The following is a 27,216-nucleotide window of genomic DNA, read 5'->3' as shown; positions in this document are numbered from 1 at the left end:
TTTCAAATGATTTCCCCTTTTCTAGCCCCCCCACTCCCCGAAAGTCACGTAAGCCCCCTTCTCTTCCCCTGTCCTCCCACCCACCCATTCCCACTTCCCTGTTCTGGTTTTGCCGAATACTGTTTCATGGAGTCTTTCCAGAACCAGGGGCCACTCCTCCTTTCTTCTTGTACCTCATTTGATGTGTGGATTATGTTTTGGGTATTCCAGTTTTCTAGGTTAATATCCACTTATTAGTGAGTGCATACCATGATTCACCTTTTGAGTCTGGGTTACCTCACTTAGTATGATATTCTCTAGCTCCATCCATTTGCCTAAGAATTTCATGAATTCATTGTTTCTAATGGCTGAATAGTACTCCATTGTGTAGATATACCACATTTTTTGCATCCACTCTTCTATTGAGGGATACCTGGGTTCTTTCCAGCATCTGGCAATTATAAATAGGGCTGCTATGAACATAGTAGAGCATGTATCCTTATTACATGGTGGGGAGTCTTCTGGGTATATGCCCAGGAGTGGTATAGCAGGATCTTCTGGAAGTGAGGTGCCCAGTTTTCAGAGGAACCGCCAGACTGATTTCCAGAGTGGTTGTACCAATTTGCAACCCCACCAGCAGTGGAGGAGTGTTCCTTTTTCTCCACACCCTCTCCAACACCTGCTGTCTCCTGAATTTTTAATCTTAGCCATTCTGACTGGTGTAAGATGAAATCTTAGGGTTGTTTTGATTTGCATTTCCCTAATGACTAATGAAGTTGAGCATTTTTTAAGATGCTTCTCTGCCATCCGAAGTTCTTCAGGTGTGAATTCTTTGTTTAACTCTGTGCCCCATTTTTTAATAGGGTTGTTCGGTTTTCTGGAATCTAACTTCTTGAGTTCTTTATATATATTGGATGTTAGCCCTCTATCTGATGTAGGATTGGTGAAGATCTTTTCCCACTTTGTTGGTTGCTGATTTGTCCTCTTGATGGTGTCCTTTGCCTTACAGAAACTTTGTAATTTTATGAGGTCCCATTTGTCAATTCTTGCTCTTAGAGCATACGCTATTGGTGTTCTGTTCAGAAACTTTCTCCCTGTACCGATGTCCTCAAGGGTCTTCCCCAGTTTCTTTTCTATTAGCTTCAGAGTGTCTGGCTTTATGTGGAGGTCCTTGATCCATTTGGATTTGAGCATAGTACAAGGAGACAAGGATGGATCAATTCGCATTCTTCTGCATGCTGACCTCCAGTTGAACCAGCACCATTTGTTGAAAAGGCTATCTTTTTTCCATTGGATGTTTTCAGCCTCTTTGTTGAGGATCAAGTGGCCATAGGTGTGTGGGTTCATTTCTGGATCTTCAATCCTGTTCCATTGATCCTCCTGCCTGTCACTGTACCAATACCATGCAGTTTTTAGCACTATTGCTCTGTAGTATTGCTTGAGGTCAGGGATACTGATTACCCCAGCTTTTCTTTTGTTGCTGAGAATAGTTTTAGCTATCCTGGGTTTTTTGTTGTTCCAGATGAATTTGATAATTGCTCCTTTTAACTCTGTGAAGAATTGAGTTGGGATTTTGATGGGTATTGCATCGAATCTGTATAGTGCTTTAGGCAAAATGGCCATTTTAACTATATTGATTCTACCGATCCATGAGCATGGGAGGTTTTCCCATTTTTTGAGGTCTTCTTCCATTTCCTTCTTCAGAGTCTTGAAGTTCTTGTCATACAGATCTTTTACATGTTTGGTAAGAGTCACCCTAAGATACTTTATACTGTTTGTGGCTATTGTGAGAGGGGTCATTTCCCTAATTTCTTTCTCAGCCTGCTTATCCTTTGAGTATAGGAAGGCCACTGATTTGCTTGAGTTGATTTTATAACCTGCCACTTTGCTGAAGTTGTTTATCAGCTGTAGGAGCTCTCTAGTGGAGTTCTTTGGGTCACTTAGGTAGACGATCATGTCGTCTGCAAATAATGATAGTTTGACTTCTTCCTTTCCAATTTGTATCCCTTTGACCTCCTTATGTTGTCGAATTGCCCGAGCTAGTACCTCAAGTACAATATTGAAGAGATAAGGAGAAAGGGGGCAGCCTTGTCTGGTCCCTGATTTCAGTGGGATTGCTTCAAGTTTCTCTCCATTTAGTTTGATGCTGGCTACTGGTTTGCTGCATATTGCTTTTACTAAGTTTAGGTATGGGCCTTGAATTCCTGTTCTCTCCAAGACTTTAAGCATGAAGGGATGCTGAATTTTGTCAAATGCTTTTTCAGCATCCAATGAAATGACCATGTGGTTTTGTTCTTTGAGTTTGTTTATGTAGTGGATTGTATTGATGGATTTCCGTATATTGAACCAACCCTGCATTCCCGGGATAAAGCCTACTTGATCATGGTGGATGATCATTTTGATGTGTTCTTGGATTCAGTTGGCAAGAATTTTATTGAGTATTTTTGCATCAATGTTCATAAGGGAAATTGGTCTGAAGTTCTCTTTCTTTGTTGGATCTTTGTGTGGCTTTGGTATCAGCGTAATTGTGGCTTCGTAGAAGGAATTGGGTAGTGTTCCTTCTGTTTCTATTTTGTGGAATAGTTTGAAGAGTATTGGTGTTAACTCTTCTTTGAAGGTCTGGTAGAATTCTGCACTGAAACCATCTGGTCCTGTGCTTTTTTTGGTTGGAAGACTTTCTATGACTCCTTCTATTTCTTTAGGCATTATGGGACTGTTTAGATGGTCTAGTTGGTCCTGATTTAATTTTGGTATTTGGTATCTGTCAAGGAAATTGTCCATTTCCTCCAGATTCTCCAGTTGTGTTGAGTACAGGCTCTTGTAGTAGGATCTGATGATTTTTTGGATTTCCTCAGTTTCCGTTGTTATATCTCCCTTTTCATTTCTAAGTTTGTTAATTTGGATACTTTCTCTGTGCCCTTTGGTCAGTCTGGCTAAGGGTTTATCTATCTTGTTGATTTTCTCAAAGAACCAGCTCCTGGTTTTGTTGATTTTTTGTATGGTTCTCTTTGTTTCTACTTGATTGATTTCGGGCCTGAGTTTGATGATTTCCTGCCTTCTACTCCTCCTGGGCGAAATAGCTTCTTTTTGTTCTAGGGCTTTCAGGTGTGTCATTAAGCTGGTAATGTATGCTCTCTCCATTTTCTTTTTGGAGGCACTCAGGGCTATGAGTTTTCCTCTTAGCACTGCTTTCATTGTGTCCCATAGATTTGGGAATGTTGTGTTTTCATTTTCATTGTGTTCTAAAAAGTCTTTAATTTCTTTCTTTATTTCTTCCTTGACCAAGGTATCATTGAGTAGAGTATTGTTCAGTTTACACGTGTATGTGGGTTTTCTGTTGTTTCTGTTGCTATTGAAGACCACTGTTACTCCATAGTGATCAGATAGGAGGCATGGGATTAGTTCTATCTTCTTATATTTGTTGAGGTCTGTCTTGTGACCAATTATATCGTCGATTTTGGAGAAGGTACCATGAGGTGCTGAGAAAAGGGTATATTCTTTTGTTTTAGGATAGAATGTTCTATATATATCTGTTAAATCTAATTGGTCCAAAGCTTCAATTAGTTTCATTGTGTCCCTGTTTAGTTTCTGTTTTCCTGATCGGTCCACTGAGGAAAGTGCAGTGTTGAAGTCACCCACAATTATTGTGTTAGGTGCAATGTGTACTTTTAGTTTTAATAAAGTTTCTTTTACGAAAGAGGGTGCCCTTGCATTTGGGGCATAGATGTTCAGGATTGACAGTTCTTCTTTTTGTATTTTTCCTTTGACCAGCAAGAAGTGTCCCTCAGGGTCTCTTTTGATGTCTTTGGGTTGAAAGTCAATTTTATCTGATATTAAAATGGCTACTCCAGCTTGTTTCCTGAGACCATTTGCTTATAAAATTGTCTTCCAGCCTTTTACTCTAAGGTAGTGTTTGTCTTTGACCCTGAGGTGTGTTTCCTGTAAGCAGCAAAATGTAGGGTCCTGTTTACGTATCCATTCAGTTAGTCTGTGTCTTTTTATTGGGGCATTAAGTCCATTGATGTTAAGAGATATTAAGGAATAGTGATTGTTACTTCCTATCAATTTTGACGTTATTTTTTAAATTTGAATGCTTAACTTCTTTTGGGTTTGATGAAAGGTTACTATCTTGCTTTTTCCAGGGTGAAGTTTCCCTCCTTGTATTGGTGTTGTCCTCCTATTATCCTTTTTAGGGCTGGGTTTGTGGATAGATATTGGGTAAACTTGGTTTTGTCATGAAATATCTTAGTTTCTCCATCTATGGTGATTGAGAGTTTTGCTGGATATAGTAGTTTTGGTTGGCATTTGTGTTCTCTTAGAGTCTGCATGAGATCTGCCCAGGACCTTCTAGCCTTCATAGTCTCAGGTGAAAAGTCTGCTGTGATTCTGATAGGTCTTCCTTTATATGTTACTTGGCCTTTTTCTCTTACTGCCTTTAGTATTCTTTCTTTGTTTAGAACATTTGGTGTTTTGATTATTATGTGACGGAAAGTATTTCTGTTCTGGTTCAGTCTGTTTGGAGTTCTGTAGGCTTCTTGTATATTCATGGGCATCTCTCTCTTTAGGTTAGGGAAGTTTTCTTCCATAATTTTATTGAAGATATTTGCTGGCCCTTTAAGTTGTAAATCTTCACTCTCATCTATGCCTATAATCCTTAGGTTTGGTCTTCTCATTGCGTCCTGGATTTCCTGGATATTTTGGGTTACAAGCTTTTTGCATTTTGCATTTTCTTTAACTGTTGAGTCCATGGTTTCTATGGAATCTTCAGCATCTGAGATTCTTTCTTCTATCTCTTGTATTCTGTTGTTGATATTTGCATCTCTGTCCCCTGATTTCTTCCCAAGGCTTTCTATCTCCAAAGTTGTCTCCCTTTGAGTTTTCTTAGTTGCTTCTACTTCTGATTTTAGATCCTGGATGATTTTGTTTAGCTCCTTCACTTGCTTGTTTGTGCTTTCCTGTAATTCTTTAAGAGATTTTTGTGTTTCCTCTTTCATGACCTCAGCCTGTTGACCAAAGTTCTCCTGTATTTCTTTAAGAGATTTTTGTGTTTCCTCTTTCATTACCTCAGCCTGTTGACCAAAGTTCTCCTGTATTTCTTTAAGTGTTTTTTGCATTTCCTCCTTGTTGGCTTTTGTATTCTCCTGGATTTCTTTCAATGATTTTTGTGTTTCCCTTGCAAGGGCTTCTAACTTTTGGTCCATTTTCTCCTGAATTTCTTTAAGTATGTCCTTCATGTGTTCCTGTACCAGCATCATGACCAGTGATTTTAAATCCAAATCTTGTTTACTGGTGTGATGGGGTATCCAGGACATGTTGGTAGAGGAGAATTGGGTTCAGATGTTGCCATATTGCCTTGATTTCTGTTAGTGACGTTCCTGCGTTTGCTTTTTGCCATCTAGTTCTCACTCGTGTTAGTTTGTCTTGTCAGTGCTGTACTCACTAGTGCAAGCTGCCCCTTCCCAGTTGGCCTCTGGTGCACAGCTTACCTCCTGCACTGCTTGTAGACAGGGTGCTACTGCCCAGGCTGTTCAGATCCCAAAGCAGGCACCCGAAAGCTCCCGCTGGGGCCCGCTGGATTCACTGGAGCACACTGACTGCCCAGGCTGATCTGGATCCGGAAGCGGAGAGAGTTGAGCTGAGGGCTTCCGCCTGAGGCCTTGCCCCAGATTGTGTCTGTGGACCAGATGGAGCCCGTGTGCACCCCCAGGGAGTGCCGACAGTGTATGCTGCTGTGACCTCCCCTGTGTTCTGCTCACTCCGTCCCCAACCGGGCTGGTGCACACAAGGTTAGCCTGGCTGCCCAGGCCCTGAGTCCAGGCAAAAGCCTGGGAGGTCAAGGTCCGAGCAAAGTTCCCCTAGGGCTATGACTGTTAATTGGGTCCGCCAGGTGACTAGGATGGCGGGCGTGCACGCCCGCGCTCCCTGAAAGCGCTGGGAGAGTCTGCTGTGCTAACAACCTCCTGGGCGGGTTGACTCACAGATGGCCCACCAAGCTTCCCAGTTCTTGGGGTCAGTCCTGTGCCTTTTGGGGCCTAGACCCCTGCTTTGTTAGCCTCAGGCTATGCCTGTTACAGGTCTGCCCGCCAGAGCTCCCTGTCGTCCTGCAGGCAAAATGGCGGCGCGCTCGCAGGCCTGGGCAAAAAACCTCCTGGCTGGGTTGGCACCCCGATGGCCCCCCCCCCACCAGCCCAGGGCCTGGGTGCAGGCCAACACCCGTCGGGCTCAGACCACCGCGGTGCTGGCCTTGGATTATATTTGTGTACCTCAGTCTGGTGGGAGGCCGAGTTCTGAAGTGGCTTCCATGCAGGAAAGGCACCGCACAACTGCAGCTGCTTGCCGCCCAGCTGGTCAGCGAAGGTCAGTGGTCGTGGGCGCAGGGCCTAACTGGACCCTGTGATGCCTTGGTTCCACTGCTGATGGCCCTTCAGCTGGACCAGCCACTGCTGCACTGCCGCCGCCGCCGCCCACTAGAATTCTTGATATCACTTTCCTGAAGAAATTGTTAGTGCTTACAGTTTGTTTGGCTGAATTATACTGGATTTTTCAAATCTAATATTAAATTCAAAATTAATAGTATCTCAAAACAGAGCTGCAGCTCTTGATTGGGAGCAGCCTGGGACACGCCCCCCATCCCCAAGCAGTGCAGAGGGCCAGTGGTGCATCCTGAGGCCAGCCACAGGGAGGCAGCTTGCTCTGGTGAGCCTGTGTGACCTGGAAGAGCAGAGGATCCATCCAGAGGCCTGTGGCAGGAGCCTTCCCTTTGCCACCTCACTTAGTATGATATTCTCGAGCTCCATCCATTTGTCTAAGAATTTCATGAATTCATTGTTTCTAATGGCTGAATAGTACCCCATTGTGTAAATATACCACATTTTTTTTATCCATTCCTCCACTGAAGGACACCTAGGTACTTTCCAGCTTCTGGCTACTACAAATAGGGCTGCTATGAACATAGTTGAGCATGTGTCCATATTGCATGCTGATGAATCCTCTGGATATATTCCCAGTAGTGGTATGACAGGGTCCTCAGGAAGTGACATGCCCAGTTTTCTGAGGAACCGCCAGACTGATTTCCAAAGTGGTTGCACCATCTTGCAATCCCACCAGCAGTGGAGGACTGATCCTCTTTCTCCACATCCTCGCCAACACCTGCTGTCTCCTGAGTTTTTGACCTTAGCCATTCTGACTGGTGTGAGGTGAAATCTCAGGGTTGTTTTGATTTGCATTTCCCTAATGAATAATGATGTTGAACATTTGTTAAGGTTTTTCTCAGCTCTCCGAAGTTCTTCATGTGAAAATTCTTTGTTTAGCTCCATACCGCACTTTTTAATGGGGTTATTTGTTTCTCTGGGTTCTACTTTCTTGAGTTCTTTGTATATATTAGATATCAGCCCTCTGTCAGATTTAGGGTTGGTGAAGATCCTTTCCCAGTCTGTTGGTTGACGTTTTGTCCTTTTGATGGTGTCCTTTGCCTTACAGAAACTTTGTAGTTTTATGAGGTCCCATTTGTCAATTCTTGATCTTAAAGCATAAGCTATTGGTGTTCTATTCAGGAACTTGTCCCCCGTGCCCATGTCCTCCAGGGTCTTCCCCAGTTTCTTTTCAATTAGTTTCAGTGTGTCAGGTTTTATGTGGAGGTCCTTGATCCATTTGGAGTTGAGCTTGGTACAAGGAGATAAGAATGGATCGATGCACATTCTTCTGCATGCTGACCTCCAATTGAAACAGCACCATTTGTTGAAAAGAATATCTTTTTTCCACTGGATGCTTTCAGCTCCTTTGTCGAAGACCAAGTGACCATATGTGTGTTGGTTCATTTCTGGGTCTTCAATCCTATTCCATTGATCTGCTTGCCTGACATTGTACCAACACCATGCAGTTTTTATCACTATTGCTCTGTAGTAGAGTTTAATGTCTGGGATATTAAATCCCCCTGAAGTTCTTTTACTGTTGAGAAAAGTTTTAGCTATCCTGGGTTTTTTGTTATTCCAGATGAATTTGAGAATTGCTCTTTCTAGCTCTATGAAGAACTGGGTTGGGATTTTTTTGGGAATAGCATTAAATCTGTGGATTGCCTTTGGCAAGATGGCCATTTTAACTATATTAATCCTGCCAATCCACGAGAATGGAAGATTTTTCCATTTTCTGTGATCTTCTTCGATTTCCTTCTTCAGAGATCTGAAGTTCTTGTCATATAAGTCTTTCACTTGTTTGGTTAGAGTCACCCCAAGATACTTTATGCTGTTTGTAGCTATTGTGAAGGGGGTCATTTCCCTAATTTCTTTCTCAGTCTGATTATCCTTTGAATATATAAAGGCTACTGATTTGCTTGCGTTGATTTTGTAGCCAGCCACTTTGCTGAAGTTGTTTATCGGCTGTAGGAGTTCTCTAGTAGAGTTTTTAGGGTCACTTAAGTATGTGATCATATCATCTGCAAATAGTGATAGTTTGACTTCTTCCTTTCCAATTTGTATCCTTTGACTTCCTTATGTTGTCTAATTGCTCTAGCTAGGACTTTAAGATTGAAAAGATATGGAGAGAGGGGGCAGTCCTGTCTAGTCCCTGATTTTAGTGGGATTGCTTCAAGTTTCTCTCCATTTAGTTTGATGTTGGCTACCGGTTTGCTGTATATTGCCTTTACTATGTTTAGATATGGGCCTTGAATTCCTTTCCTTTCTAAGACTTTTAGCCTGAAAGGATGCTGAATTTTGTCAAATGCTTTTTCAGCATCTAATGAAATGATCATGTGGTTTTTTTCTTTGAGTTTGTTTATGTAGTGGATAGCATTTATGGATTTCCTTATATTGAACCGTCCCTGCATCCCTGGGATGAAGCCTACTTGATCATGGTGGATGATCGTTTTGATGTGTTCTTGGATTCGGTGGGCAAGAATTTTATTTAGTATTTTTGCTTCGATATTCATAAGGGAAATTGGCCTGAAATTCTCTTTCTTAGTTGGATCTTTCGGTGATTTTGGTATCAGTGTAATAGTGGCTTCGAAGAAGGAGTTGGGTAGTGTTCCTTCTGTTTCTATTTGGTGGAAACGTTTGAAGAGTATTGGTGTTAAGTCTTCTTTGAAGGTCTGATAGAATTCTGCATTGAAACCATCTGGTCCTGTGATTTTTTTGGTCTGAAGGCTATCTATGACCCCTTCTATTTCTTTAGGGTTTATGGGTCTGTTTAGATGGTCTATTTGATCCTGGTTTAATTTTGGTAATTGGTATCTGTCTAAGAAAATGTCCATTTCCTCCAGATTCTCCAGTTGTGTTGAGTACAGGTTTTTGTAGTAGGATCTGATGATTTTTTGAATTTCCTCGGTTTCTGTTGTAATATCTCCATTTTCATTTCTAATTTTGTTAATTTGGATACTTTCTCTGTGCCCTTTGGTTAGTCTGGCTAAGGGTCTATCTATCTTGTTGATTTTTTTCAAAGAACTAGCTTTTAGTCTTGTTGATTCTTTGTATGGTTCTCTTGGTTTCTACTTGATTGATTTCAGCCCTGAGTTTGATGATTTCCTGTCTTCTTCTCCTCCTGGGTGAATTAGCTTCTTCTTGTTCCAGGGTTTTCAGTTGTTCCGTTAATCTTCTAGTGTAAACTCTCTCGAATTTCTTTTTGGAGGCACTCAAAGCTATGAGTTTTCCTCTTAGCACTGCTTTCATTGTGTCCCATAGATTTGTGTATGTTGTGCCTTCATTTTCATTAAATTCTAAGAAATGTTTGATTTCTTTCTTTATTTTTTCCTTGACCAAGGTATCATTGAGTAGAGTATTGTTCAGTTTCCATGTTTATGTGGGCTTTCTGTTGTTTTTACTGTTACTAAAGACCACTTTTACTCCATAGTGATCTGATAGGAGGCATGGGATTATTTCAATCTTCTTATATTTGTTGAGGTCTGTCTTGTGACCAACTATACGATCTATTTTGGAGAAGGTAACATGAGGTGCTGAGAAAAAGGTATATTCTTTTGCTTTGGGATAAAACGTTATATATATATATATATATATACATATATATATATATATATATATATACATATATATATATATATATATATATATATATATATATATATATATATATATATATATATATATATATCTGTTAACTCCAATTGGTTCAAAGCTTCAATTAGTTTCATTGTTTCCCTGTTTAGTTTCTGTTTTCCTGATCGGTCCATTGGTGAAAGTGGAGTGTTGAAGTCACCAATAATTATTGTGTTAAGTGCAATGTGTACTTTGAGCTTTAGTAAAGTTTCTTTTATGAATGAGAGTGCCCTTATATTTGGGGCATAGATGTTCAGGATTGAGAGTTCTTAGTAGTGACCTTCCCTGTCTCTTTTGATGACATTAGGTTGAAAGTCAATTTTATCTGAAATTAGAATGGCAACTCCGGCTTGTTTCCTGGGACCATTTGCTTGTAGAATTGTCTTCCAGCCTTTTACTCTAAGGTAGTTTTTGTCTTTGACATTGAGGTGTGTTTCCTGTATGCAGCAAAATGTAGGGTCCTGTTTACGTAACCAGTCTGTTAGTCTATGTCTTTTAATTGGGAAATTGAGTCCATTGATGTTAAGAGATATCAAGTAGTAGTGATTTTTGCTTCCTAACATTTTTGATTTTAATTTTATACGTGTGTGGTTATCCTCTTTGGGTTTGATGAAAGAAGATTAATATCCTGCTCTTTCCAGGGTATAGTTTCCCTCATTGTAATTGTGCTTTCCCCCTATTATCCTTTATAGGGCTGGGTTTGTAGAAAGATATTGTGTAAATTTAGTTTTGTCATGGAATATCTTGGTTTCTTCATCTATAGTAATTGAGAGTTTCGCTGGGTATAGTAGTCTCGGCTGGCATTTGTGGTCTCTTAGAGTCTGCATGAGCTCCACCCAGGATCTTCTAGCTTTCATGATCTCTGGTGAGAAATCTGGTGTAATTCTGATAGGTCTTCCTTTATATGTTACTTGGCCTTTTTCTCTTACTGCCCTAAGTATTATTTCTTTAATTAGTACATTTGGGGTTTTGGTTATTATGTGACAGGAGGTATTTCTGTTCTGGTCCAGTCTGTTTGGAGTTCTGTAGGCTTCTTGTATATTCATGGGCATCTCTCTCTTTAGGTTAGGGAAGTTTTCTTCCATAATTTTGTTGAAGATATTTGCTGGTCCTTTAAGTTGTAAATCTTCACTCTCATCAATGCCTATAATCCTTAGATTTGGCTTTCTCATTGTGTCCTGGATTTCCTGGATATTTGGGGTTACAAGTTTTTTGCATTTTGCATTTTCTTTAACTGTTGAGTCCATGGTTTCTATGGTATCTTCAGCATCTGAGATTCTTTCTTCTATCTCTTGTATTCTGTTGTTATTTGCGTCTATGGTCCCTGATTTCTTCCCCAGGTTTTCTATCTCCAAAGTTGTCTCCCTTTGTGCTTTCTTAGTTGTTTCTACTTCTGTTTTTAGATCCTGGAAATTTTTGCTCAGTTCTGTCATTTTCTTGTTTGTGTTTTCCTCTAATTCTTTAAGCGATTTTTGTGTTTCATCTTTCATGACTTCTGCCTGTTGATCAAGGTTCTCCTGTATTTCTTTAAGTGATTTTTGCATTTCCTCCTTATTGGCTTTTGTATTCTCCTGAATTTCTTTCAATGATTTTTGTGTTTCCCTTGTAAGGGCTTCTAATTTTTGATCCATTTTCTCCTGAATTTCTTTAAGAATGTCCTTCATGTGTTCCTGTACTAGCATCATGACCAGTGATTTTAAGTCCAAATCTTGTTTATCTGGTGTGTTGAGGTATCCAGGACTTGCTAATGTTGGAGAATTGGGTTCAGATGCTGCCATAATGTCTTGGTTTCTGTTAGTAACGTTCCTACCTTTGCCTTTAGCCATCTGGTTCTCCCAGGAGTTAGATGGTCCTATTGTCACTGGCTGGTGCTTCAACCTAATATGGATCTTTAAGATTATCTCTGCACCACTGGATGACTGGGTTTCTTCTGGCACAGATTACTGATATGCTGGCTTCCTCTTTTGTGCCTTTGGAGCCCTTCTCAGTCTTGCCTCAAGCAATGCTATACTTAGGTTGTCAAGGTCAACCAGGTGTTCTCTGTCTGGTCTATTATGGAGGGAAGAAGTTGTGGTGGGGGTCACACCCTCTGCTGATTCTCACATAGGACACAGGTCCTGTGATGGACTGGCTTGCAGATGAACCACCTATGTGCTCAGTTCCTGAGTGCAGGCAGACCCCTGGCAGTTTGCACCACCAGAAATCTAAAGCTCAGGGTGATACAGTACCTAGTGATCCTTTTATGTCCCTGCAGACAGCAAATATGCTTCGTCCATATTTTAACCTGCCTCCTTCCATATGTGATGCTTTTTTAGTGCTACCAAAAGCTCTCTCTGTTACTGTGCAGCCGGTGGCAACACAGTAAACCACAACAAATTGTGATCTCATCCATATTTTAAATGATAAAAGGCCAGTGGAAGAATTTTGATTGTTTGTTTGTTTAAGACAGGGTTTCTCTGTGTCTTGGAACTCACTTTTGTAGACCAGGCTGGCCTTGAACTCAGAAATCCACCTGCCTTTGCCTCCCAAGTGCTGGGATTAAAGGAATGCATCACCACTGCCCAGCTGGAAGAACTTTTTAAATTGTCATAATACACTATTAAATTATTATTCATAGCAAAAATTATTTTTTAAAAATTGGATATTTTCTTTATTTACATTTCAATTGTCATTCCATTTCTCAATTCCCTTCTGCCTGAAAAACCCCCATCCCCGTGCTTCTATGAGGTATTCCCCCACCCATCCACATTCCACCTCCCAATCCTTGAATTCCCCTACACTGGGGCATCAAGCCTTCACAAGACCAAAAGCCTCTCTTCCCATTGATGCCAGACAAGGCCATCCTCGTCTACATATGATACTGGAGTGATGGGTTCTTCCATGAGTACTCCTTGTTTTGTGGTTTAGTCCTGAGAGCTCTAAGGTGTCTGGTTTGTTGATATTATTATTCTTTCTATGGGGTTACAAGCCTCTTTAACTACTCCAGGCCTTTTTTCTTTCTTTTCTTTTTTTTCATTTTTATTCTTTGTTTACATTCCAAATGATTTCCCCTTTCCCGGATCCCCCCTCCCCATATATCCCATAAATCTTCTTCTCTCCATCCCTTCTCCAATCACCTCCCTCCTTTTTCTCTGTCCTTATTCTAGACCCTTCCAATGCTAGATCAATCCTTTCCAGGATCAGGACCCTCTCCATACTTCTTCATGGGAGTCATTTGTTATGCGATTTGTGCCTTGGGTATTCAGGGCTTCTGGGCTAATTAATATCTCCTCCATTAGGGACCCCATTAGGGAACCCTATGTTCAGTACAACAGTTGGCTGCTAGTATACACTTCTATATTTGTCAGGCTCTGGCAGAGCCTAATAATACAGTATTACAGATGTTTGCTTAGAACTGTTATCAGAGAAGAATAAGAGTCTTCTAAGCAGATGAGAAGAACTAATTAACAGGAAAAATTCACCAAGTTAAATGACTGACACTTGACCAGAGTAATGAAAAAGAAATGTAGATTGTGTGCCATGGGCAAACATTAAGTGTGGAATTGCCTTGGTACTGTACAAATTCTAATCATCACAGCAGAGAGACTAACATACATTTTTTTCTTATATTGGCATGGTTCAAAAAAAAAAAGACAGCAGGAAATTGCTTGGGAACACATGTGAATTTATTAAGCAAATATGTCAAAAGATGAAACAGGAAAGGTCTTGGCTTCCTGATTAACACCCTGATTTTGCTGCATTCTACCCAACATAGAGAATTGGTCAAGTTGGTTTTCCTTCTACTCAGACATGTCTGCAACGGGGTTACATTAATGTAGAACTCAATATTTGCCTTCATCATTAACATAATGTCTTCCCCAATAGACAAGAAAAGCATAGAATCATATGTGTGTAAAACGTATCAATAGACACAGAAGACAGAAACAAACACAGGACTGAAGAACCTTTTGTTCATTTTAGTTATTTATGGTTAAAGTTATAATAAATAGTGATATTTTGTTTTTTGATTTCTATAAATTGATTTATAAGTAAGTTTTATAAAAAATGTTATAAATTAAAATAGCAATGGAAACTTGACTTATGAGATAATAAATTACAATTGGTATGACAATGGCATAACTCTTATGAGTGGGGTGTATCCAACTGATTTCTAATTGGGTCTGAGTTCCACACCACATGGTAAGATTCATACCTAGTGCTTTAAACTTGATGAAAGTCAGAAACAATATTTTATACATCCTTGGGAACATTGTTATGATCTGGTATGTGTAGTGGACAAGATTAGCAAGTGATGAATTGAAAGTACAAATGGAAGAAGACCTCAAAAAATGGGAAAACCTCCCATGCTCATGGATTGGTAGAATCAATATAGTTAAAATGGCCATTTTGCCAAAAGCAATATACAGATTCAATGCAATACCCATCAAAATCCCAACTCAATTCTTCACAGAGTTAGAAAGAGCAATTATCAAATTCATCTGGAACAACAAAAAACCCAGGATAGCTAAAACTATTCTCAGCAACAAAAGAAAATCTGGGGGAATCAGTATCCCTGACCTCAAGCAATACTACAGAGCAATAGTGTTAAAAACTGCATGGTATTGGTACAGTGACAGGCAAGCGGATCAATGGAACTGGATTGAAGATCCAGAAATGAACCCACACACCTATGGTCACTTGATCCTCGACAAAGGGGCTGAAAACATCCAATGGAAAAAAGATAGCCTTTTCAACAAATGGTGCTGGTTCAACTGGAGGTCAGCATGCAGAAGAATGCGAATTGATCCATCCTTGTCTCCTTGTACTAAGCTCAAATCCAAATGGATCAAGGACCTCCACATAAAGCCAGACACTCTGAAGCTAATAGAAAAGAAACTGGGGAAGACCCTTGAGGACATCGGTACAGGGAGAATGTTTCTGAACAGAACACCAATAGCATATGCTCTAAGATCAAGAATTGACAAATGGGACCTCATAAAATTACAAAGTTTCTGTAAGGCAAAGGACACCATCAAAAGGACAAATTGGCCACCAACACATTGGGAAAAGATCTTCACCAATCCTACATCAGATAGAGGGCTAATATCCAATATATATAAAGAACTCAAGAAGTTAGACTCCAGAAAACCAAACAACTCTATTAAAAAATGGGGTACAGAGTTAAACAAAGAATTCTCACCTGAAGAACTTCGGATGGCGGAGAAGCATCTTAAAAAATGCTCAATTTCATTAGTCATTAGGGAAATACAAATCAGAACAACCCTGAGATTTCACCTTACACCAGTCAGAATGGCTAAGATTAAAAATTCAGGAGACAGCAGGTGTTGGAGAGGGTGTGGAGAAAGAGGAACACTCCTCCACTGCTGGTGGGGTTGCAAATTGGTACAACCACTCTGGAAATCAGTCTGGCAGTTCCTCTGAAAACTGGGTACCTCACTGCCAAAGATCCTGCTATACCACTCCTGGGCATATATCCAGAGGATTCCCCACCATGTAATAAGGATACATGCTCTACTATGTTCATAGAAGCCCTATTTATAATTGCCAGATGCTAGAAAGAACCCAGGTATCCCTCAACAGAAGAGTGGATGCAAAAAATGTGGTATATCTACACAATGGAGTACTATTCGGCCATTAGAAACAATGAATTCATGAAATTCTTAGGCAAATGGATGGAGCTAGAGAACATCATACTAAGTGAGGTAACCCAGACTCAAAAGGTGAGTCATGGTATGCACTCACTAATAAGTGGTTATTAACCTAGAAAACTGGAATACCCAAAACATAATCCACACATCAAATGAGATACAAGAAGAAATGAGGAGTGGCCCCTGGTTCTGGAAAGACTCAGTGAAACAGTATTCGGCAAAACCAGAACGGGGAAGTGGGAAGGGGTGGGAGGGAGGACAGGGGAAGAGAAGGGGGCTTAAGGGACTTTCGGGGAGTGGGGGGCTAGAAAAGGGGAAATCATTTGAAATGTAAATAAATTATATCGAATAAAAAAAAATTAAAAAAAAAATATAGGCCTATCATGGAAAGTCCGTAGAGGGCTGGACTGAAAATGCCTGAACTTGTAGCTAGTAAACAGGTGTGCACATAACCTATTGACTTGTTTTGTTTCTTTTACTATTTGAATCATTTATTTTAACATTATAGTAATAAAATAAAATATGGGTTGCTGTAAAAAAAAAAAAAAAAAAAAAAAAAAAAAAAAAAAACAACCCTGAGATTTCACATTATACCAGTTTGAATGGCTAAGATTAAAAATTCAGGAGACAGCAGGTGTTGGAGAGGATGTGGAGAAAGAGGAACACTCCTCCACTGCTGGTGGGGTTGCAAATTGGTAGAACCACTCTGGAAATCAGTCTGGCGGTTCCTCCGAAAACTGGGTACCTCACTGGCAAAGATCCTGCTATACCACTCCTGGGCATATACCCAGAGGATTCCCCACCATGTAATAAGGATACATGCTCTACTATGTTCATAGAAGTCCTATTTATAATTGCCAGATGCTGGAAAGAACCCAGGTATCCCTCAACAGAAGAGTGGATACAAAAAATGTGGTATATCTACACAATGGAGTACTATTCGGCCATTAGAAACAATGAATTCATGAAATTCTTAGGCAAATGGATGGAGCTAGAGAACATCATACTAAGTGAGGTAACCCAGACTCAAAAGGTGAATCATGGTATGCACTCACTAATAAGTGGTTATTAACCTAGAAAACTGGAATACCCAAAACATAATCCACACATCAAATGAGGTACAAGGAGAAAGGAGGACTGGCCCCTGGTTCTGGAAAGACTCAGTGAAACAGTATTCGGCAAAACCAGAACAGGGAAGTGGGAAGGGGTGGGTGGGAGGACAGGGAAAGAGAAGGGGACTTAAGGGACTTTTGGGGAGTGGGGGGCTAGAAAAGGGGAAATCATTTGAAATGTAAATAAATTATATCGAATAAAAAAAATGCTCAACTTCATTAGTCATTAGGGAAATGCAAATCAAAACAACCCTAAGATTTCATCTTACACCAGTCAGAATGGCTAAGATTAAAAATTCAGGAGACAGCAGGTGTTGGAGAGGGTGTGGAGAAAGAGGAACACTCCTCCACTGCTGGTGGGGTTGCAAATTGGTACAACCACTGTGGAAATCAGTCTGGCGGTTCCTCCGAAAACTGGGCACCTCATTTCCAGAAGATCCTGCTATACCACTCCTGGGCATATACCCAGAGGATTCCCCACCATGTAATAAGGATACATGCTCTACTATTTTCATAGCAGCCCTATTTATAATTGCCAGATGCTGGAAAGAACCCAGGTATCCCTCAACAGAAGAGTGGTTGCAAAAAATGTGGTATATCTACACAATGGAGTACTATTCAGCCATTAGAAACAATGAATTCATGAAATTCTTAGGCAAATGGATGGAGCTAGAGAACATCATACTAAGTGAGGTAACCCAGACTCAAAAGGTGATTCATGGTATGCACTCACTAATAAGTGGTTATTAACCTAGAAAACTGGAATACCCAAAACATAATCCACACATCAAATGAGGTACAAGAAGAAAGGAGGAGTGGCCCCTTATTCTGGAAAGACTCAGTGAAACAGTATTCGGCAAAACCAGAACGGGGAAGTGGAAAGGGGTGGGTGGGAGGACAGGGGAAGAGAAGGGGGCTTACGGGACTTTCGGGGAGTGGGGGGCTAGAAAAGGGGAAATCATTTGAAATGTAAATAAATTATATCGAATAAAAAAAAAGAACATGAACTAAGAATTTAGAGGTAGAATCCACAAATAAGAGAGAACATATGGACTTTGCTTTTCTGTATCTGTGTTACCTCACTTAGTATAATTATTTTTGTTTACAGTTCCATCAATTTAGCTACAATATTCATTATTTCATTTTTCTTTTTACTTAACAAACTTCTGTAGTATATATGTTCTGAAATTTGATAATCTATTCATCCATAAATGGACATCTAAATTGATTCCATTTTCTATTGTGAATAAAGTGACAATGAACAAAAATTTTCAAGAGTCTTTATGGTAGGATGTACATTCCATTAGGTATATGCCAAGAAGTGCTATAACTAGGTCATATATTAGTTCTATGTCAAGCTTTTTGATAAATATCTAGACGTATTTCCATAGAGGCTACATTCATTAACATCTCCATCTTACTGTACAGTATCCCTCACACGATATCCATGGCAGTGTTTGTTGTTATTTCTGAAAGATGGTAATTCTAACCAAGGATTTATGGATACAAAACTACAGAAATTATACATATTCATGAGTAACCAGATGATGCTTTTGCACATGTATACATTGTACAATGTTTAAAGCAGATGCATATATTATGCATATGGATCCTAGGGGGATTTTGAGAAAGTTCAAGATATGCTAGGAAAAATTGGAAAAGAGCTGATTATTATCATAGGATAAGTATAAATGTTTGGTTCAGTTCAATTTCCTTCATTGAAAATAAAATTAAGAAAGGAAGTTTGTTATAATATACAAACACAAACACAAACACAAGCACACACACATGCGCACACGCACACACACACACACAAACAAACATGCACACACTCTGCAATCCTTGGATGGCATCTGTCAAATCATCTTGAATTAATGCTAATTCAACATATAACAAAACTGTAACTGATTCTTTACTAAAACATTATACAAAACTCAAATATCTTCCTTGATTTATGTGTGAATCACATACTTGAAATATAACTTGATTCTCATGTATTACACTTATACTTAATTATTTACAAAATTTCCTATTTAGAACATCTAAATGGCATTTACCACATAGAAATAAACCTGGTGTTTGTGTGCATATATGACAAATCACCAGATTCTACAATGTGTCTTGAAAAAATTCACAAAGCATTTCCAAAAGAGTCCATACTTTCTTGGCATTCCATACTTCTCTACCAAAAGACATACTTCTTACACTAGGATTTTGCAGAAATGTTTCATTCACAAAATAATTCTGACTTACTGAAAGATTAAAGTGTAAAAGGTAACTACTAGAACTATCTATAGGTTGGGCTATGGTGACAACCATTTTCCCAAGACTCTCTTCAAAGCTCCAGTAACCTCTTTATTCCTTAAGCTATAGATGAGGGGATTCAGAGCTGGTGTTACAATTGTGTAGAAAACTGAGCTGATATTGTCTTGTTTGGGGTTGTGGAAGGGACTAGGTAGAACATACATGAAGGAAGCACCCCCATACCACATCCCAACCACAGTCAGGTGGGAAGAACAGGTGACAAGGGCTTTCTTCCTGCCCTCATTAGAGGGCATATTGAGCACAGTGAACAGAATTAGTGAATAGGAAGCCAGGATGACAGTAAGAGGAAGAATTAGCACAATAACCCCCATCAAATAAACCATCAGTTCATATGTAGAAGTGTCTGCACAGGCCAGCTTCAGCAATGGGGGTATCTCACAGAACAGGTGATTGATATGACAATTTTTGCAAAAGGAATACTGCATGGCATAGATGCAATATCCTAGTGAACTGAGGGATGCCAGGATCCATGAGGCAGCTATCATGAGCCAGCAGACTTTGTGACTCAATAAATTGTATAGTTTAGAGGTTGACAAATGGCCACATACCTGTCATAGGCCATAAAGGCCAGAAGGAGGTCCTCTGCAATACCCAGTGCCAGTTCTAGAAACATCTGAAGGGCACAGCCTCCAAAGGATATGGTATTGTCTTTAAGGAGAAAATCCACAACAGCCTTCGGAGTGACGTCTGATGTCAGGAGGAGGTCCATGAGAGAGAGCTGTCCAAGCAGGAGATACATGGGCACGTGGAGCCGGGCATCCATGGTGATGACCAGGAGCAGAAGTCCATTGCTGGTCAGGGCTAAGAAGTACAGGACTGTAATTGCAGCACAGAGCAGTTCAGGAGAGCCACTGCTATCCAGAATGCCCACCAAGATGAAGTCACTTCCCAAGGTTGAGTTCCAGAGCTCCATTCTGTGTTGTCTGCTTACCTGCCTAGAAATAAATGGCTCAGGCTCTGTGAACTTGTGCTACAATGGGACCTAATTCTGTGACATTAGAGGTCCATTAGGATTCCCAACATACCAGGCAGTGGTGGCACATGCCTTTAATCCCAGCACTTAGGAGGCAGAGTCAGGCAGATTTCTGAGTTTGAGGCCAGCCTGGTCTACAGAGTGAGTTCCATGACAGTCCGGACACACAGAGAAACCCTGTCTCAAAAAAAATTAAAAAAAAATCCCAACATGGCTTCCTACATTTTTACACTAGTCAATAGCTTTGTTTCTTTATTTTCAAATTTCTCATTTTTTATAATTCTATTTGAATTTTTGTATATATTTTTGAGAATTTCATTCATGAGTACTTTATTTACTCCCATTAATTTTACCCTGAACTCCTTCCATGTCCCCTACTCTTAAATTCATTAACTGTTATTGTTACAGTGAGTACACATACAGTCATTGAAACATATGTGAGTGCAGTCTATTAAGTGTTACACATGTGTACATGTTCTTAAGGCTCATTTACTTCACATCAGTCCACATTTGTTTGCGGGTAATTACATTGGAAATCACATTTTTTTTTCCATGTTAGTTATTTCTATTGCTCAGTTTACCATTTTTCATTATCCTCAGAAAGGAATATCAATTCTCTAAAATATACAGCTCTGTATTTAAGGAAATGCTGCTATTAAAGTGAAAATTTTGGAATTAATTTGAACATCTTTGTTTTTATCAAATTATTTTATAGCTCTAGAGACCAAGAAATATAACAAGTAACATCTTTCTATGGAAAACTAGTCCATTTTTCTAAGATATGATTAAAACAAATAAAAATAGCTTTTTGATATTGTGCTATAGTCCAATAATCCTAGCCAAATACAGACTTTAATGCCAATGTTCCAATTTACCCCCTGCAAGTCCAGAGTAATTGCACTATGTGGGGACAGGAATAAGAAGGCCAATCTCTCTATCTTGAGAAATCCTATTGGTGCACAGTACCTAATCTTATAGAGAATACAAGAAATCATTTGTGTCATATCTACAGGGGCCTGTGATCTGCAGGCAACAGCACCACTAAAGCCAACTCAGAGCATAAAATTAAAGATGTGAAAGTCAAGTGTCCTTGTAGGGATCATTCACCCATGTCTTGGAATATGTATATTAATGAACATTTCATTAGTCGCCATTGGCTTCTCTGGGGATCATCAGTACTGTAACATTTAAAAGGTATGGAAGGGCAATAGAACCGAAAGATCTAGCAAATCTGACAATGTATCTCAAGATCTTAGGTTTGGCGTTGGAATCTGTGTTTTGATTAGTCACACTTATAGGATATACATTTCAATAAAATAGAAATGAAATTCCTATCTTACCTGTTGTGAAGCCTCCTGCTTGACCACTGCAGCTACACTTAGATAGCTTGAAGACAGAGAAGGTAGCTGTCCTTGGCAGCACTCAATTAGTTTTGCTATTAGTGAAATATGTTCAAGTCCATCCAACGTGAGCTCTCAGGGCTGTCCCAGTCTTTCCTCTGATCTTCAGATGTACACTAAATGTAGCAGTGGGTTCAGTTAGGCTGCTAAGCATCTTTGGGAGATGCTTTTCCTCTTTTCAAGCATGAGAATTTGTAAAAATTGCTTTCACATAGCAGCTTGAATTTAGGGAATGTCTATTGTGTAAATTATTGGACTGCCTTTGGGTACAGATGCTCATGTTTCTTTACTCTTAATGCTTTCTGGAAACACAGATCAAAGTAGCATATAGAAATTTGAAATTAAGAGACATGTCAAAAGCATGCCATTGAGTCTCACCTAATTATTTCTGGGGGCATATTAAGCTAGCATTTTCTATAGATTCTATTTTATCTTCTGAGCCCAGGACCTTTTCATCTTTTTTTTTCACCTGTGAATATTCTCAGGGGGGCTTATATCCCAGAAGAAAAGCACCCCCTTGGAAGCACTGGTCGAGGAAAATAAAAGTTAATGAATTCTCTTGGGTATGAGTCTTGGGTTTTCTTTCAGAAGTTCTTCTGTAACTAAATGAGCTCTGAGGCCTTTCTCTGAATAAAGGACCCAACTTCTTTGTCCTCAGTGCTGACACTATAGGCACACAATAACTATCTTCTCCAGGTTTCTTTGTAACCTTAAGGAAACACTAGCAGTCAGTGTTTTCATTTCTAGGTGAATAGACATATTTATATCTGCATGGTCAGTTCTCCAGCTGAGAAAAAAAAAAGGCTACTTTCTCACATTCTTTTGAACTCTACTTCTATTATTATGGTCCTCTATGGATGATTTTCAAATCCCTATTGTTATTCCATGTGGAGTCTCTAGATATGTGAGTCTCTCTCCATTGGCATCTGGAGACTTAGGACACCTTCTGTGTCTCTTTATGTCTTGTTAACATTGGCAGTGGTTAAAAAAATGAGAGCTCCATTTTCCAAGTATTAGGTGGGACACTTGATGTCATCTTGAGCCTTTCCCTTTTGGTTTTGGAAATATGAAGGCTTTGTTTTGATACAGGTTGTATGTGGAGCTGTATGCCTTGAAAGACAGTAAAAGATGTTCACTGCTATGTCTCTACTAAGGTTTCAGACCTCACTCAATGTATCTGTATTCTCGACATCTTGTACAAGAAGTCTCCTTGCAAATGTGGTGACATTACTTTTATTCTTTCCCTCTGTCTAGGCCCTGAGTGCTAGAATTCTTTTTTTTTTTTTTGATATATTTTTTATTTACATTTTAAATGATTTCCCCTTTTCTGCCCCCCCCCATTCCCCGAAAGTCACATAGGCCCCCCTTCCCGCCTCCTGTTCACCCACCTACCCCTTCCCACTGCTCTGTTCTGGTTTTGCCCTATACTGCTATATGGAGTCTTTCCAGAACAAGGGGCCACTCCTCCATTCTTCTTGTACCTCAATTGATGTGTGGATTATGTTTTGGGTATTCCAGTTTTCTAGGTTAATATCCACTTTTTTGTGAGTGCATACCATGATTGATCTTTTGAGACTGGGTTACCTCACTTAGTATGATGTTCTCCAGCTCCATCCATTTGCCTAAGAATTTCATTAATTCATTGTTTCTAATGGCTGAATAGTACTCCATTGTGTAGATATACCACATTTTTTTTGCATCCATTCTTCTGTTGAGGGATACCTGGGTTTTTTCCAGCTTCTGGCTATTATAAATAGGGCTGCTATGAACATAGTGGGGCATGTATCCTTATTACATGCTGGGGAATCCTATGGGTATATGCCCAGGAGTAGTATAGCAGGATCTTCTGGAAGTAAGGTGCCCAGTTTTCTGAGGAACTGCCAGACTGATTTCCAGAGTGATTGTACCAATTTACAACCCCACCAGCAGTGGAGTGTTCCTTTCTCCACATCCTTGCCAACACCAGCTGTCTCCTAAATTTTTAATCTTAGCCATTCTGACTGGTGTAAGGTGAAATCTCAGGGTTGTTTTGATTTGCATTTCCCTAATGACTAATGAAGTTGAGCATTTTTACGATGCTTCTCTGCCATCTGAAGTTGTTCAGGTGAAAATTCTTTGTTTAACTCTGTACCCCAATTTTAATAGGGTCATTTGGTTTTCTGGGGTCTAAATTCTTGAGTTCTTTGTATATATTGGATATTAGCCCTCTATCTGATGAAGGGTTGGTGAAGATCTTTTCCCAATTTGTTGGTTGCCAATTTGTTCTTTTGATGGTGTCCTTTGCCTTATAGAAACTTTGTAATTTTATGGGGTCCCATTTGTCAGTTCTTGATCTTAGAGCATACACTATTGGTGATCTGTTCAGAAACTTTCCCCCTGTACCAATGTCCTCAAGGGACTTCCCCAGTTTCTTTTGTATTAGCTTAAGAGTGTCTGGCTTTATGTGTAGGTCCTTGATCCATTTGGAGTTGAGCTTAGGACAAGCAGACAAGGATGGATCAATTCGCAGTCTTCTGATTTTAGTGGGATTGCTTCAAGTTTCTCTTCATTTAGTTTGATGCTAGCTACTGGTTTGCTCTATATTGCTTTTACTATGTTTAGGTATGGGCCTTCAATTTCTGTTCTTTCCAAGACTTTAAGCATGAAAGGATGCTGAATTTTGGTTTTGGTATCAGCGTAATTGTGGCTTCGTAGAAGGAATTAGGTAGTGTTCCTTCTGTTTCTATTTTGTGGAATAGTTTGAAGAGTCTTGGTGTTAACTCTTCTTTGAATGTCTGATAGAATTCTGCACTGAAACCATCTGGTCCTGTGCTTTTTTTGGTTGGAAGACTTTCTATGAGTCCTTCTATTTCTTTAGGCATTATGGGACTGTTTGCCCAGTGATGATCTATTTGGTCCTGATTTAATTTTGGTATTTGGTATCTGTCAAGGAAATAGTCCATTTCCTCCAGATTCTCCAGTTGTGTTGAGTACAGGCTCTTGTTGTAGGATCTGATGATTTTTTTGGATTTCCTCAGTTTCCGTTGTTATATCTCCCTTTTCATTTCTAAGTTTGTTAATTTGGATACTTTCTCTGTGCCCTTTGGTCAGTCTGGATAAGGGTTTATCTATCTTGTTGATTTTCTCAAAGAACCATCTCCTGGTTTTGTTGATTCTTTGTATGATTCTCTTTGTTTCTACTTGATTGATTTCGGCCCTGAGTTTGATGATTTCCTGCCTTCTACTCCTCCTGGGTGAAATAGCTTCTTTTTGTTCCAGGGCTTTCAGGTGTGTCATTAAACTGGTAATGTATGCTCTCTCCATTTTCTTTTTGGAAGCAATCAGGGCTATGAGATTTCCTCTTATCACTGCTTTCATTGTGTCCCATAGATTTGGGTATATTGTGTCTTAATTTCCATTGTGTTCTAAAAAGTCTTTAATTTCTTTATTTCTTCCTTGACCAAGGTATCATTGAGTAGAATATTGTTCAGTTTCCACATGTATGTGGGTTTTCTGTTGTTTTTGTTGCTATTGAAGACCACTTTTACTCCATAGTGATATGATAGGAGGCATGGAATTAGTTCAGTCTTCTTATATTTGTTGAGGTCTGTCTTGTGACCAATTATATGGTCGATTTTGGAGAAGGTACCATGAGGTGCTGAGAAAAAGGTATATTCTTTTGCTTTAGGATAGAATGTTCTATATATATCTGTTAAATATAATTGGTCCAAAGCTTCAATTAGTTTCATTGTGTCCCTGTTTAGTTTCTGTTTTCCTGATCGGTTCATTGAGGAAAGTGCAGTGTTGAAGTCACCCACAATTATTGTGTTAGGTGCAATGTGTGCTTTGGGCTTTAATAAAGTTTCTTTTACGAAAGAGACTCAAAAGGTGAATCATGGTATGCACTCACTAATAAGTGGATATTAACCTAGAAAACTGGAATACCCAAAACATAATCCACACATCAAATGAGGTACAAGAAGAAAGGAGGAGTGGCCCCTGGTTCTGGAAAGACTCAGTGAAACAGTATTCAGCAAAACCAGAATGGGGAAGTGGGAAGGGGTAGATGGGAGGACAGGGGAAGGGAAGGGGGCTTACGGGACTTTCGGGGAGTTGGGGGGCTAGAAAAGGGGAAATCATTTGAAATGTAAATAAATTATATCGAATAAAAAAATAAAATAAAATAAAAAAAAAGAAAGAGGGTGCCCTTGCATTTGGAGCATAGATGTTCAGGATTGAGAGTTCTTCTTGTTGTATTTTTCCTTTGACCAGCAAGAAGTGTCCCTCAGAGTCTCTTTTGATGACTTTGGGTTGAAAGTCAATTTTATCTGATATTAAAATGGCTACTCCAGCTTGTTTCCTGAGACCATTTGCTTGTAAAACTGTCTTCCAGCCTTTTATTCTAAGGTAGTGTTTGTCTTTGACCCTTAGGTGTGTTTCCTGTAAGCAGCAAAATGTAGGGTCCTGTTTACGTATCCAGTCAGTTAGTCTGTGTCTTTTTATTGGGGCATTAAGTCCATTGATGTTAAGAGATATTAAGTAATAGTGATTGTTACTTCCTGTCATTTTTGACCTTTTTTTTTAAAATTTGACTGGTTAACTTCTTTTGGGTTTGATGAAAGGTTACTACTATCTTGCTTTTTCCAGGGTGAAGTTTCCCTCCTTGTATTGGTGTTTTCCTCCTATTATCCTTTGTAGGGCTGGGTTTGTGGATAGACAGTGGGTAAACTTGGTTTTGTCATGGAATATCTTAGTTTCTCCATCTACGGTGATTGAGAATTCTGCTGGATATAGTAGTTTTGGCTGGCATTTGTGTTCTCTTAGAGTCTGCATGAGATCTGCACAGGATCTTCTAGCCTTCATAGTCTCATGTGAAAAGTCTGTTGTGATTCTGATAGGTCTTCCTTTATATGTTACTTGGCCTTTTTCTCTTACTGCCTTTAATATTCTTTCTTTGTTTAGTACATTTGGTGTTTTGATTATTATGTGATAGGAAGTATTTCTGTTCTGGTCCAGTCTGTTTGGTGTTCTGTAGGCTTCTTGTATATTCATGGGCATCTCTCTCTTTAGGTTAGGGAAGTTTTCTTCCATAATTTTGTTGAAAAAATTTGCTGGCCCTTTAAGTTGTAAATCTTCACTCTCATCTATGCCTATAATCCTTAGGTTTGATCTTCTCATTGTGTCCTGGATTTCCTGGATATTTTGGGTTACAAGCTTTTTGCATTTTGCATTTTCTTTAACTGTTGAGTCCATGTTCTATGGTATCTTCAGCATCTGAGATTCTTTCTTCTATCTCTTGTATTCTGTTGTTATTTGCATCTATGTCCCCTGATTTCTTCCCAAGGCTTTCTATCTCCAAAGTTGTCTCCCTTTGAGTTTTCTTAGTTGTTTCTACTTCTGATTTTAGATCCTGGCTGGTTTTGCTTAGCTCCTTCACTTGCTTGTTTGTGCTTTCCTGTAATTCTTTAAGAGATTTTTGTGTTTCCTCTTTCATGACCTCAGCCTGTTGACCAAAGTTCTCCTGTATTTCTTTAAGTGTTTTTTGCGTTTTCTCATTATTGGCTTTTGTATTCTCCTGGATTTCTTTCAATGATTTTTGTGTTTCCCTTGCAAGGGCTTCTAACTTTTGATCCATTTTCTCCTGAATTTCTTTAAGTATGTCCTTCATGTGTTCCTGTACCAGCATCATGACCAGTGATTTTAAATCGAAATCTTGTTTTACTGGTTTGATGGGGTATCCAGGACATGCTGGTAAAG

General features: G+C 39.5%; 1 pseudogene; it reads right to left on the bottom strand.

Annotated features, from left to right (window-relative positions):
- Nucleotides 1-19,085: 19,085 nt before the first annotated feature.
- LOC127682560 (olfactory receptor 2AG1-like) lies at nucleotides 19,086-20,020 on the bottom strand (annotated as a pseudogene).
- Nucleotides 20,021-27,216: the final 7,196 nt, after the last annotated feature.

This window comes from Apodemus sylvaticus, chromosome 1, assembly GCF_947179515.1.
Source record: "Apodemus sylvaticus chromosome 1, mApoSyl1.1, whole genome shotgun sequence".
Taxonomy (NCBI): Eukaryota; Metazoa; Chordata; class Mammalia; order Rodentia; family Muridae; genus Apodemus; species Apodemus sylvaticus.
This window is presented reverse-complemented; position numbering and strand designations above follow the sequence as displayed.